General features: G+C 36.0%; 1 protein-coding gene and 1 long non-coding RNA gene across 6 annotated transcripts in view; both read left to right on the top strand.

The window, feature by feature from the left end:
- zdhhc8b (zDHHC palmitoyltransferase 8b) overlaps window positions 1-15244 on the top strand; it is a 135196-nt gene that overhangs the window by 84345 nt on the left and 35607 nt on the right. Inside the window, exon 1 of one of the 5 annotated variants that reach the window (XM_087251383.1) lies at window positions 94-278. The gene's annotated coding sequence lies outside the window, so the exon portion shown is untranslated. 5 annotated transcript variants of the gene reach the window in all.
- LOC147843915 (uncharacterized) lies at window positions 10266-14653 on the top strand. Its single transcript, XR_015491105.1, has 3 exons — window positions 10266-12340; window positions 12735-12973; window positions 13210-14653. It is a non-coding gene; the product is annotated as an uncharacterized LOC147843915 (long non-coding RNA).

The following is a 15244-nucleotide window of genomic DNA, read 5'->3' as shown; positions in this document are numbered from 1 at the left end:
CAGGCAATCTCTCTCTGTAGTTCATGATAGATTGTCTATTGTGAGTTCTGATTGCTAAAGGCAGTTATTGTGTCTCTCTGCAGCTCTCAGCCTGTAAAAGCCCCCTATTGTTCCAGAGGGTCTATCCCTCCCTCCCTCCCCTCTGATAATACAGGCCATGACAGGCAATATCTTTCTACAGTCTTTTTATTACATACAGAAAGATCCAGCTGGATTGTCTTATTTAATTTGGGGTTTAGTTTCGTGTGATCAGTCTGAGCGGGCAAACAGGAAGGAAGGTAATATTACTAAGCTGTCATCACAAGTTTGTTTTGACCTTGCAGTGCTTTTTTTTTTTTTTATTCATTTTGCGTCCGTGTACATTTGTATTACCCATATGAGTGTCCATTAGTCATCATCATAGCCATATTTATTAAGGACAACTCTGTTCTTCCATATGTGTCTTTCAGATGCAGTTTAGCTAAGCGAGTGTGAGTATATTTTGATGTTTTCCACCACAGTGATGTCAAACTTGAAAGTAAATCAAGCTCCTGCGTACTACGTGTGCAATGACTCAGTTCCTATTGTATGTACTTGTGTGTGCGCATTTGTCTTTTGTTTGTGTGTTTGTGGATTGGTCCTAATGTGTTTTTAATATGTGTGAGGCAATCCAGAGAAGCCGTAAATCAGAGAAAAAGGAGAAGTTCTGCTAGACCAAAACGCAATTGTGTAATTTGGCGGGAACGAATCCAGGAACAGACCTACTCATGTGTTGATCAAAAACACGACGAGAGCAGAGCCAGATGAGTCAAATTTAAAGCCAGACATGCATTAAGCTACAGAGCTCATGTGGTAAACGCCAGTTGTATTGTGACTTTAATAGCCTATCAATGTCAGAAATGGTTAGAAAATCAGTATTTAAAACACAAAGCAGTTTAAATCCTAGTGTAATTGTTCACACTTTTGTTATTCATTATATTTCGCACATCTTTCAGTACATGATTGCGTACCAAACAAATAAAATTTTGTTTTACTCTATGTGCTTAACTTAAATTGAAACAAGTTGATTTTACTGTATCAATGTCAATATAAATATTCCAAGATCTACCTTTTTGTTAGTGTGATTATACATTTTGCACTTGCCGTAATGGCTAGAAGATTTGTGTTGTTTTTTCAGTAAGACAATAAGACCTGAAATACTAATTTATCTGACCACAGTACGTTTCCACTGTGTGATGGCCCATCCCAGATGCCTCAGAGCCCAAAGAAGTCGATGGCACTTTTGGACACTGTTAACATAGGGCTTCCTTTTGGTGCAGTGCAGTTTTAACTGGCATTTGTGGATAGAACTACGTATTGTGGTACTTGACAATGGTTTGCCAAAGTAGTCCTGAGCCCATGTGGTGATATCACTTTTAGATGAATGATGATTTTTGATGCAGTGCTGTCTGAGGGGTCGGAGATCATGATGTCGTTTACGCCAGACGACTCGAATATTATCACTCAATTGAATGGGCATTATCAGTGGTTATCAGCTGATAAATATGGGCCAGTAGGGGCCGTTTGTGCCTACTGGTAGGCTCAGAAGGTTGTTACATCCATCCACACGGTTAATCAGCTATACATCACATATGGCTGCAGCCTGAAGTTAACAAAAATTATTTATATTATTTATTAAATTTCCCATTATTTGTATTTTATTAATATCTACCCCAACCCTAAACCCAACTGTCACAGTAATGTAAAAACAGATCTTATCTGGAGTCTGGTTCCAGCTGATAGAAAGGCAACAGTAACTCAAATAACCCCTCTTTACAACTGAGGTGTGCAGAAGAGGATCTCTGAATGTACAGCACATTAAACCTTGAGGTGGATGGGCTACAGCAGCAGAAGACCACACCGAGTACCACTCCTCTCAGCTAAAAACAGAAAACTGAGGCTACAGTTTGTACAGGTTCAACAAATTTGGGCAATAGAACATTGGATAAACGTTGCCTGGTCTGTTGAGTCTCGGTTTCTGCTGTGATATTTAGATGGTAGGGTCTGAATTTGGTGTCATCACCATGAAAGTTTGGATCCATCCTTGTTTGTATCAACAGTTCATGGTGGTGTCAACAGGTGGTGGAGGTGTAATGGTGTGGGGGATATTTTCTTGGCACACTTCAGACCCATTAGTACCAACTGAGCATCTTGTCAACACCATAGCCTACCTGAGTATAGTTGCTGACCATGTCCATCACTTTATGACCACAGTGTACCCATCTTCTAACGGCTACTTCCAGCAGGATAATGCACCATGTCATAAAGCTCGAATCATCTCAGACTTGTTTCTTGAACATGACAATAAGTTCACTGTACTCAAATGGCCTCAACAGTCACCAAATCTCTATCTAATAGAGCACCTTTGGGATGCGATGGAATGCAAGATTCATATCATGGATGTGCAGCCGACAAATCTGCCACAACTGCGTGATGCTATCATGTCAATATGGACCAAAAGCTCTGAGAAATATTTCCAGGACCTTGCTGAATCTATGCCACAAGGGATAAAGGCAGTTCTGAAGGCAAAAGGGGCTCCATTTGGTACAAGTAAAGTGGCCAGTGAGTGTATGTTACAGTTTTGTTTTTTTAATTGAGAAGTTTGTTTCTGCGTAATTTTTACAAACCATTCCTAAATTTTCTGACAATAATATATAATTTATGGATGGAGTAACTTGGATGGAACTTAATCTGTTCAGATATCTGCCCTGGACATGATTCGCATCAGTGTGTTTTTAATCAGATAATACCTCATTTGCAAATAAGATAATATAACTCAAAGAATGTTTGCTATTCTAAATATAATCACTCAACTACAGACATAATTTCACTCTACTCTTACGTTTTACGGGATTTCTTACGTTAGTGTCTCAATATTTACAGCATATGGTGTGTTTTCATTTTATTTTTTGAATGTGAAGTGACCTGCAAATTTTCATATCAGTGACTTTTGCCCTCTTAAATTTTGTCGGAGCGGTTTATAGAAATGCTGGCGTTTGTCTCATGGCTCTTATCTTCTCTTAACAAACACTCGGCTGAATTGAGTCTGACACTAAGCAGCGGTTGAGTAAACAATGCCTGACGGTGGCGATTTTTCCCCTCTCTCACTCCAGCTCATTCTGTCTGGACTTCCGTTCAGGAAGCGGCTACAAAATGCTGGAGGACTATTTTCCAGCTACTTGGAACGGCTCGCTGATATGCTTGAAGATAAATGTGTGTATGTGTGACTGTCAACACACTAGTGTTTGTGTGCATGTGTGTGTGGTTTAGCAGAGGACACACAAATAAACAGTGTCTCATAAGGTCAAGGAGAAAGGAGATGCTAAGTCCCAGCACTTGGCAGACACTTCATCTGGGTCATTCTCCAAGCCCATCGAAATGCCGAGGTGTCAGAAAAATGGATGGGCTTTTATTCCTATCACTGGTGTGTCAGATGGGGCTGAGGATTTTAAATCAGTGATTCACATCTTTTCTATCAGCGCACCGCAGAGATTTGTTCTGATTTGTCACTCTTTCTGGCAGTTACATTATTATGCCAGTTAGTGGCGCAAATGTATTTTGTGTTATGGATTAGTGACTATTCGCATAAATGGAATAATTGAAACAATGGTTACTGTATTTTTTACTAGAGACCTGCTCAGTATGTATTCTTTAGTCCCACTTCAGAAAGATTCTGTTCCAGGCCTGCAAAAATATCTATTATTTTCTCCTGCTCCCACCTGAAAAAGACAGCAGGTAAACATATAAGTAGTTATTTTCCACTGCTTTTTTCCGCTACTCTTGCTTCCCTTATGAATATAAATAAAAAATAAATATAAATTAAGCTAATATGTAAGTTTTTATTTGAGTTTAATTAAAAGGAATGATGAACATGAATGAGGAGAATTGAGGAACGAGAACATAGAAATATAGACAGAACAAACAGAAAAGCATTTGGCTTAAAACTGCTTCAGAATGTGCATACAGCAGTGTCCAAACATTGAACATAAGTTATCCTTGTTTCTTAATAAAAAAAAATAAGGTATTTTTAAAAATATTTAGCTAAATAAATAAACAAATTAAGTGAACAAAAAATGTAAGCCTAAAAATCCCATCTAAATAGCTTTTTATTTTTATTTTAGTCATTCTTGTTGCTTTTGTACATTAGATAAATAAGGCGTTGTCTCGCAAAGATGTTTTGCGTTATCTTGCAGAACTGTTTCTCCGCAAACACTTCCTGTTCACTTCATTCATGTAAACCCTCCCGTTTTTGCAGAAATTCTGCCGTATTGTACTATTCTGTCCCACTTTCTTTACATTAAAGCTGTGTGTCGATCGTCGCCTTTCATATGCAACCTCTGAACCAGTGAATAAGTGCTGACTGACAGACGCGCTCCGTACAATAAACTCATCCCAGATCAGCTTTTGTACACGCCATTTAAAGTGACACCTGTTATCAAACAAGTGAGCAGCAAATGAATCTCAAGTTTTGTTTTGTTTGACAACAGATGTGTCTGTGTAAGAATGCACAGATCTAAAATGAAAGCATCATATTACTTTAGAAAGTGTTTGTGCTCATTTAAGAGAAAATTAGCTGTTTAAAATAAAACATGCAGGACGGAGATGTTTACATATTATTCAGTGTATTTGTCTGTCTGTTTAAACATACACCCGAATCCAAAAGTGTCCTGCTCTTTTGCTCCTCTATAAATGGCGTGTACAGAAACTGATCTGGGTTCAGTTTATTGTCGCGTCTGTTAGTCAGCGCTTATACATGCATTGACTGGTTCAGAGGTAGCATATGAAAGGTGACGATCGACGCACTGCTTTAATGTAAAGAAAGTGATGCAGACATTTTAATATTAATTTCAGCGTGCTTTCAAGATGAAAAATATATCAGAAATATGGGAAAATACTTAATGATAGTGGGATAGAATGATAAAATACGGAAGAATTTCGGCAAAAACGGTAGGGTTTACATGAATGTGAGCAGGAAGTGTTTGTGGAGAAACAGTTTTGCGAGATAACGCAAAACATCTTTGCGAGGGAACACAAAAGAACTTGTTTTCCTATCACTCTTGTTTTTGTTTTTTTTCTCCCACCCAGTATTTTTTTTCTTCCACCAATTTTTTCCCCTACCATCACGTCTCTTCCGGGTCTCCATAAATAAGAGATTATTTGTTTTTAGCCAATTAATTTTAGGATATTTGCATCTTGCCGGAGTCCCATGAATAATTGTATTCTCCCACAACCTGCATATACACATACGACCTTACCGACCATTAGAAATCTGTATGTCTGCCACAAGAGATCTTTATACTTTATAGAAACCAAAGAAAAAAGCTAAACAAATTAATGATGTGTTAAAAAATGACTGAAATACCTAGAACATAGAGGATTGACTAATCGTGCAGTATGTACAATCATTTTGGTTGGTAAATTAGTTTGGTAGATTTAGCTGGTTTATTCAGAAGTCTATATTAGTAAGTCAGCAAGTCAGCCAGTCAGCCAGTCAGTCAGCCAGTCAGTCAGCCAGTCAGTCAGTCAGCCAGTCAGTCAGTCAGTCAGTCAGTCAGTCAGTCAGTCAGTCAGTCAGTCAGTCAGTCAGTCAGTCATCATTCCATTGATTGATTTGGCCCAGAATTGTGTCATATAAAAGCTCCACTGTAAGTTATAAAGTCCAATTGTTGCAACTGTGAGTTTATATCTTATAGTTCTAACTTGTCTATGCCTCATAAAATTCATAAAAAAAATGTTAAAGCATTTTTTTTTTTAGAATCAATAGTGAAAAAAAAAATTATAATAGCTTATTATAATGAACCGAGAAAGATTTTTTAGCCTAGTTCTAATAGCAGTATCACTTTTGTGTTTGTCCATTTGTGATATTAACTAACTACATCATATTTTAGAAGCAAAGCCATTTTTTATACTGTCGTAGCTGAAAAAATAAATATATGTTTAATAGAATGCTGTTAACTGCATTCTATTAAAAATCATCAGGCAGGAAATACTTTTGCAGCTTTTTTGTTTATCTGTTTTTTTTATTATTATTATTTGTAAAGAATCTGAGATACTAATGGCCCATTTCCACTGATTGGTACAGTACGGGTCACCTTTATCAGGCTTGCGTTTCCCCTGCTAATAGGGTACAAATGGTACTCTTTTGGTGGATGTGGTGTACAGCAGAAAGTTTCAGTCAATGTCAAGGAAATGTTAAAGTAAAGCTACATTACTAACCTTTCTTTGAACATGATTTGATTAAAACTGCAGATCATTGTGAAATAGCCTTCTGTAACGTCTGCAGTTATATTAAATAAATAATAAATGCAACATTTATGAATACTTACAGACCCTTACAGTATTCAATATGTCACCAATTACAGAAAAACTACACACAACATACATTTAGTCCTTATTTGGGTTCAAAAACAGCACACGACATAAAGCCCACAGTCAGTGCAAACCTCTCATCTGTATCTTTACTCTTCACCAGCATATATAACCTCTTATTAGAAAGTAATTCTGTCATACCCAGTTCATAATAGTCCAAAAGGTGATGATAATAGTTAAACATGGCAGTTTGTTCATGTTTTAGTTTCACTTCTTTGTTTTTTCCGGCTTCTGCTTTGTTTTTTCGCATGTCACTCTCGAGAGTTTGTCCATCTCTGAAATGATCGGATGCCAGAAGCACTTCAATAATCCTGCACACCTTTTCATCAGCTCAAAAAGTTCATGATTACAGATTTAGACGCGTGGCGAATGCATGCGAGAAAGTGAAACCTCTCGCACTTTAGACAACCTTGTACACAAAAACATGGCACAGGGTAGATTCTGCTCTTGTTCTTGGATTTATGGCTGTTCATCAAGACGACAACAAGGTTTGTTTGAGCTCGGGTCGACCATGGCTTGTTGTCATATGTATATATTATGACGGTATAATGTCTCGGCATTTAAAAATGGCACTTCCTTTGTTTTCATTTTACTGGCTTGTTGCACAAGCTAGTGAAGTATCTCTGTAAACCGCCTTTTGGTACCCTTTTGTTGTGCTAAGTACCCAAAACGCGGTGTGGTACACACCCCTACTAGAAACTGCATAGCAACTCCCCCTCAACAGATTTTTCATGCTGTATGCCTGACACAAGCACATTTTCATTTTAAAACAGTTATTATTGTTTAATTATTGCTTCAATTGAGATTTACTAAAGATCACCATTAGATTACAACCAATATCAAAATAGGTTAAGATGTTAGTAGGGTGGAGAGTACATTGCATACACACTTATTCCCAGTTTCTATGAATCTGCCCTGCTCTCTATGTTCAGGGCCTGGTTTTGGCCGTCCGATATTTGCCACGCATATAACCGCAGCAGCTGCAGTCTGCCCTTAAAATACGCATGGTGAGGAATGTGATGTAGGGTTAGCCAACAACTGCCACTCAGAAATGCACGGTCAGGACACAACTTTAAATCTAGCTCTCAGTATATGTGTATGTTTAAGGAGCACACCTGTGGATATATGTACAGACTTGCGTTGAGGACATGACCGTGTTGATGATTTTGGGGACAGAAATTCCCTCATGTCTAAATCTGACTCGGTCGTATTTATCCAGCTCTAGACGTTCAAGTTCAGCCCCCAGTTTAGTTCAGATTCATTTAAGCTGCTGTTGTTGGGGGTATTTGGCAGTTTAAGCCGATCTATAAGAGAAAAGAGTGGGATGTCATCTCTTCTATTGTCCTTTCAGGGCGTGATTAATAGACCGGCGGGGCTTTGTGACCTTATTTATGGTGCTTTTCACTCTCGTTATTAAATTGTTTAAAGGGCTAGCCGGGAAGATTATCTTTTTTTTATGTGGATCATATCCCATAATGCCTATCGGGTACCATGTGTTATTGTGTTGGTAGTTTTTAGACTGGTGAGATTATGCTAGTAATACGTCTTCTGTAGGTTTTGTTTTGTTAGCAGTGTGTTCTCTGTGTCTGTGGGAGCTTTACTCCCTCTGGCTGTGTTTTGACTGATGCTTTAATCTCGTATTGTGTGTGTGTTTGTGGGGAGAGGTGAATTGCTGGTGGGTTAATATGGGATTGATCTGTGCTTGTGTTGCTCTCTGCGTTTTGTTTGTAAGTGTGTAGCTCGAGTCTCAGAGACGATGCAAAAATAATGAGTTGAGACAACTTTCAAGCATCCAAGTTAGGCTGCAGAGGATGCAGCATTTTTATTTTATTTTTTTTTAAGTTCACTGAATTTCTCTTGAAAATACTATGTAGTGTTTTTTTTATTTAGTTGGCCAAAACTTGACTCCAACTTAAAATGATTAGAATACTGACTGAATGTATTGATTTTAAAAACAAACATTACTTTTAACATTTTCAAAGTATATATTCTTTTAGACCCAGGTACTCTTGGCTAAGCCCAAGCTAAAAATTGTATGATTTAAAGTAGGGCTGCACTATACATCAAAAAAGTATTGTTATCGCGGTGATAGTATATGCAATAATCAAATTCCCACCAGAGAGGTGCAATACATTTTTAGGGATGCACTAACATGAAAATAGAGCAGCATAAAATCGGCCGTAAGGTATGAGTATGTGTATGAATGCGAGAATGTATGGGTGTTTTACAGTACTGGGTTGTGGTTAGAAAGGCATCCGCTCGTAAAACATATGCTGGAATAGTTGGTGGTTTATTCCACTGTGGAGACTCTTGATAAATAAAGGGCTAAGCTGAAAGAAAATTAGTGAATGAATGATTGAATTTTAAATTCCCGGGCTGAAACTCAAAATCTTTATACACGCCTTACATCGGAAAATTTTATTAGATCCCAAACATATCCATTATTATCTGTCTTTTAGTATTAGTGTCTATTGCAATACACAATAGCAATATTGCATATAACGTATTTTTTAAGTATTGTGCAGCCCTGATTTTAAGTCAATCAGTTTAAACTTGGTGCGTATAGAAAAATCACCATAGCTGCCTCTAAAATTGCATAAATCCAAGCTATAAATTATGCTAAAATCAGTATAGAAGCTCAGTAGTATGTCCCAATTTATAGAATTTAAAAATCAGTATGTGAGAAGTACCCGGATGAACTTCTACTTTCGGCAAGATTCTGATGTGCGCATCAGATGAAGGCTATGCTATCCCATGATGCCCCATGAGAGAATTCATGAATGCGAGTAAAGCAATGCAACTGACGTGGGTAGGTCACATAATCATGACAAAATTATGGATTTAGTCTGTCCGAGTTCCATTTATACTGTATAGAACGTACATTTCTATAGATTGAGTGGTACATTTAAATTCATATGGAGTACCCTACTAAGTAGTAGCTGATTTCGGATGCAGGCCATGTCAAATTGTGTGAAAAGACATGAAACAAACAATCCTGCACAATAGTATCAATACTTGCTCAAATATTTATTAAATCAACATTAGAAAGTCCCAGCATTTTTAAGAAAACAATTACCAATGAATATCACTAATGGAAATCAATCAGTATGTAATATAACAAGCAATCATGGCATCAAAACAAGACGTTAAATAAAAATAAATAACAAAATTTGTCAAAATAACCATTAAATCTATAAGCAAGTATTAATACTAGTGTGCAGGATTTTTTCTTTGCATTTTGACCTCATGATTATAGTTCATAAAAAGTTTTTACAATTTTTTATACAATATATACAGCTTTGATGAACAAAAGCTTTTTTTAAATGTACAAACTTTGAACATGTATAGATAGTGTTGCAGTCACTAGCGATCTAGCTACTGCAGATCGCTGGAGAACCTTCACGTTAACTTGGACTACAATTCTGCCACCACAGGAACTACAAATCCTGTCATGCACCTTACACACACCTGTTCCTGTTTTACATTGATTACTCTCACACAGCCAGAGGATCATAATGAACTAATTACATGAACTGTAAATACACCACACTTGCTCACACACAGTGCTGAGTCTTGTTGGTATTAACCCTGTAACTTTACGAAGCGTTTCTGGCCTACTCTCTCCGTGTTTTATCCTTTCCTCGTTCTATAGTTTATGCTGTCTGCTGCCTGCCTTGACCATCTGCCTGTTTCCCAACTACGCTTCCAGATTATGTTGTATGTACCTGTTTGCACCTGTGAATGACCATTGCCTGCTTAACTACTCCTATTGATAAAGAACTGTACGTGAATCCCCAACCTCATTGTCAGCGTCCCATCAGTCAGATAGAGGTGAAAATTTTAGATCCCCTATTAATCAACTACTCTTGCATGCATGTGCGCAGTTCACAAGACAAAAAATCTGACTGATTTCTGCTTTAAGTGCACTGTATGTTTAATCTTGGAGAGCCAGTTGAATCGTTAAGGCTTCTTTGTACTGTAGCTTAATCGCTATAGCACTGGGATACACCAAATACCTGATTAAGCTAATAAGCTTCGTGATAGGTTAATAGGTTTATTGGTGTGTGTGTGTGTAACCGTGTTCTGCTGGAGGTCTGGAGGAACATTGTGGGTCTCTGTGTTGGCAAACACTGCAGGAGCTGATAAGGGAAACCAAGCCTTGGCATCCCAGGAAGGATTAGTGAAACTGTTTAGTGCCATGCCACATACAGTACACCTCCATCTGGAAAGAGCTGAGATTGTGGCGTTAGTCACAGTGTGTTCAGGGTCCAAAACATTTCTAGTGTAATTGAAGAATGAATTTGTGTTCATTTTGAACAAAATCTGCCCAAAATGTTTACTAGGAATTTGTTACAGTTGGAGACAGCTTGCCAAAGTGAACTTTCTGGACCAGTTTGCACTGGCTGGTAAACACATTTGAATTACCTTGGGTCCATGGACATTATGTAGTGTGTTTGATGCAGTTTGATGAAGTAAAAGCAGAAACACACCGGAGAGCTGTTGAGCATGAATTGATGTTATAATTCTAATTAAAAACGACTTTTTTTCTCTAGGATTTTGCAAGTAAGTCCAATGGTTCTTGAGATCAGAAAAGTAAAGTTTTACAATATTTATTTTAGTATTTTCACAAAAATTGTTATGAGGTTATTTTAAGTTACAAAAATATTTTTAAATATCTTGGCAAAATCTTTGACCTATAGGGATTAATATTACTGTAAAGCAGCTTGTTTTAACTTAATCTACTGCAGTGGTCACGATCAACTTTTAGGTCTTTTAAGATCCCGAAAATGATAGAAGAATACATACAAGAAATGTATCTCAAGTTATGTACTGTATCTCTCTTTATTCTTGATCCGGCTGCCACAAACATTGATAAACTGCTGTCCAGATGACATTGCAAGCCTCAAATAAGGGGCTGTTCAAATACAGTATGCATTTTTTTTGCATGCTCAAGTGCGTTATTTCAACCATTTCATGAGGAAACATAACTATTTTTCGTTTTGTAAGTTTAGTGGGTAAAATTCAGTCATACGAGGTCAGTTGTACAAACATGTACGATTTTAAAAAGGTGGCATGGCACCCAACCCCAATCCTGAACCCAACCATCATTGGCGTATAAGCAAATCATGCTAAATTCTATGAATGAGATTGTACAAATTCATAAGAATTGCCCACTAAATCAAAAAGTTACGAATTGCCTTGAGATAGGTTTGGTTATTTCAAAAGGAGATGCGTGGCTTGCATTCACGCTCACATTTTCCAGGTGCACCTACAGCACAGTGAGTTGAAAACATATCAACTTTTTTTCATTAAACTGCAAAAACGCAAGGCACATAAGCATCGTGCAAAACTCCCACTGCCAATAGAAAACAGCTTTAAAAAAGGTTCCTCTCACCTCAAACAACCCAATGACATCCTGGTGTCATTGATTTTGTTTGGTTGCATCAATAAAAAAGTTAAGTGGTAATAAAAATGCAAATTAAAAATGCTAATTTAAAGGTCATAAGCTGGAAATGCAAATGAAAAATGTAGCTTTATTTTTCTATATTTTTTTTAAATGGGTAGATCTTGCCTTCCAGCAGGGCCGAGGTTATAGAGTTTTCAGATGGTTTCTGAACTACTGTTTTTCACTTTGCTGTCTATTTTCCTGTGTGTTTGATTTGTTATTGAGGTGAATTCACACACATTTTTTTACATATTCATAATTAGCGGCTCTACATTGGAATGTTTACTAACAGTTTGCTAATGATGAACAAAATAGATGTTCAGAAAGAGTCTTGAGATTGAGCATACTTAAGTATAGTAGTGTACCCATTCTTTGTATGTGAATCCCCACTCACATGCTAAATATGTATAGTAGTACTCACACTTCGGAATGCATATAGTAAATATAATGACGAACAAAACAGCTAATGATAAAGCTAAAGCTAATAATGAACAAAATAGAAATTCAGTCTTTAGATTGAGTATACTTAAGTATAGTTGTATGTACCCACTCTTTGTATGTTTTAAATGTGAATCCCCACTCTTATGCTAAATATTTATTGTAGTACTCACACTTCGGAATGCATATAGTAAATATAATGATGAACAAAACAGCTAATGCTAATTATAAAGCTAAAGCTAATAATGACCAAAATAGAAGTTCAGACAGTCTTTAGATTGAGTATACTTAAGTATAGTTGTATGTACCCACTCTTTGTATGTTTTAAATGTGAATCACCACTCACATGCTAAATATATATTGTGATATTTATACTTCAGAATGCACATAGTAAATGTAATGATGAACAAAATAGCTTATGCTAACAGTAAAAAAGCTATCAATGAACAAAATAGAAGTTCAGAAAGAATCTTTAGATTGAGTATACTTAAGTATAGTAGTATGTACCCACTCTTTGTATGTTTTAAATGTGAATTCCCACTCACATGCTAAATATGTATGTGGGACTCATACTTCAGAATGCATATAGTTAATATATGAGTGTAAACTGATAATCTGGCACAAGTATACTAAATAAATGTCTATACTCGTATTTCTCTATAAATGTTTACTATATCAATAGGAGCATATACTCATACTTCAGTACATTTACATTTACATTTAGTCATTAAGCAAACGCTTTTATCCAAAGCGACTTACAAATGAGGACAAGGAAGCAATTTACACAACTATAAGAGCAACAATGAATAAGTGCTATAGGCAAGTTTCAGGTCTGTAAAGTCTAAGAAGGAAAGTATTAGTAGTATTAGTATTTTTTTTTTTTTTTGGGTACAGTTAGTGTGATATTCAGAGAGGCAATTGCAGATTAGGAAGTGAAGTGGAGACTAAATAGTAAGTATATGAGTATTAAAATCATACTTTAACATGAGTATACTCATAACTTGATGCACTGGCGGATGATTTGGGATTATCAGCACTCTTTGATGATCTTAATTGATTATATATGTTATTATTTGGTCTGATGTGGATTCAGTTTCGCTTCTTGAAGAAATGTTTTAAGGCCATGATTTGATTGAGTGCAAATACTTATAAATATTTAGAACAGTTTATACTCAGTTTGAAATATATGATGTGAACAGCTCGAATATTTATTACACTGAAAAATAGAGTTTTATATTAGAACTTTTAACACTCCTCTTAAACACCCTTAAACCAGTTCCAAATCCTACAAAATCCACCTTTATAATTGCATTTTTTTTCTTCCTGGCGAGTGTTAATTTTGGCAAAATCTCACCATCACACACTACCTTGCTCTCTGGAGTGGTCATTTACTTTCATAAAATTCTAATGAGGGGAAATGTAGGGCAAACATTTTTCTTTCGGGACGGCTGTACAGGAAGTCTTTCTCATGAATAACGCGTTTCATTTCTCTGTTGTCGGAAGCTCCAGGGTGGATCTGTTCACCACACAACATTAGCGCTTCAACATTCCCCCAGTAAGCACCTGTCCGACTGATTAATGATCTCCCGCATTCGAGTCCATCACAGTCTTCCTCTTTTCTAGATTCCTCCGCTTTGTTATATATTATGTAGATTACATGTTGGTTAATGAAGCATTGTTTATTGTAGATACAGAACTCCCTCTTTTTCTCATCAGCAGTAGTTTATTATTAATTTATGGGGGTCGGTTTCCTCACAGAATGGAATGTCGATATTTTTCTTGGTATCGTATCGAAGTTACAAATTTCAATATCGTGACTACATCACTGTCGCGGACATGTAGGCTTAGTTATTTTTTTTCACCTATATTCCTCTTCAGTGTCTTGCTTTAAAAAAATGAGGTGTGAATTCAGTGGTTAAGTCTGTCTTATCTCTGCGTCATGACGTCCATCATGCACTAACACTTAAGGATATAAAATGTGTACAATAAACAACACATCAAGCACTGATGTTGCATTTTCAGCACGAAAACACACCGACACATAAGATGATAGGTGAAACTTCAAAAGCTTTCGCCTTTCCTCTGGCACTTAGATATGATATTTGTGTAGTCAGATGGGATCTACATCACCGAAAAGCATCCATCATCCCAGTGCATTATGGGGGTGTGTTTGCTGCATAGCAATGTTTCTGCTCGCCTTTGAGGAAACAGTTTGATGACTCGCTGTCAGATCCAAGCAGAAGAGATATTTATTAGTGGTTGTAAAGACATGCACAGCAATTAATATTGCTCTTACTAAAGATTAAGGAGCTGAACAAATCTTTTTTATTAATAACCTGACAGTTTACTGTTGTTTTTAATTTGATGTACTATCCTACACTGAAAAAAAATTATTCAAAGATGATTCCTTGGATTTACTAAATTTAAATAAAGTTACGTGGTTGTAAACAATTTATTTGAGCTGAATTTATCAAACAAATTAGGTTAAACATTACTAAATTATTTTTTTGTTTAAATTCAACCTATATAAATTGTTTGCAACAATTTTGCAGAAATTTTTTTGCAGTGTATTATTGTTTCATTTATTTATTTTATGATTAATAAAAAACACTTTGTAGGTTAATTTATTATTTTATATTATTATTATTATATTTTTGGACTAGGTTATTCATTTGTTTCTTCACTCATTTATTTATTTTTTTTTTTTGCTGGAATATTCATTAATTTCTGTATTCGTTTGTTTTTTGCTTTAATTTAATTAATTAAATATTTTTTTGCTGGATTATACATTACTTTCTTTATTCATTTATTTTTTTGCTTTAATTGTTTATTTTTTGCTGGATTATTCATTAATTTCTGTATTTATTTGTTTTTTGCTTTAATTTAATTATTTAATGAATTTTTTTTTGCTGGATTATTCATTAATTTCTTTATTAATTAATTTCTTTATTCATTCATTTTTTGCTTTAATTA

Source organism: Danio rerio, chromosome 5, assembly GCF_052040795.2.
Source record: "Danio rerio strain M-AB ecotype USA chromosome 5, GRCz13ab, whole genome shotgun sequence".
Lineage (NCBI taxonomy): Eukaryota > Metazoa > Chordata > Actinopteri > Cypriniformes > Danionidae > Danio > Danio rerio.
Note: the sequence above shows the minus strand (reverse complement) of the source record. Positions and strands in the feature narration are given on the sequence as shown.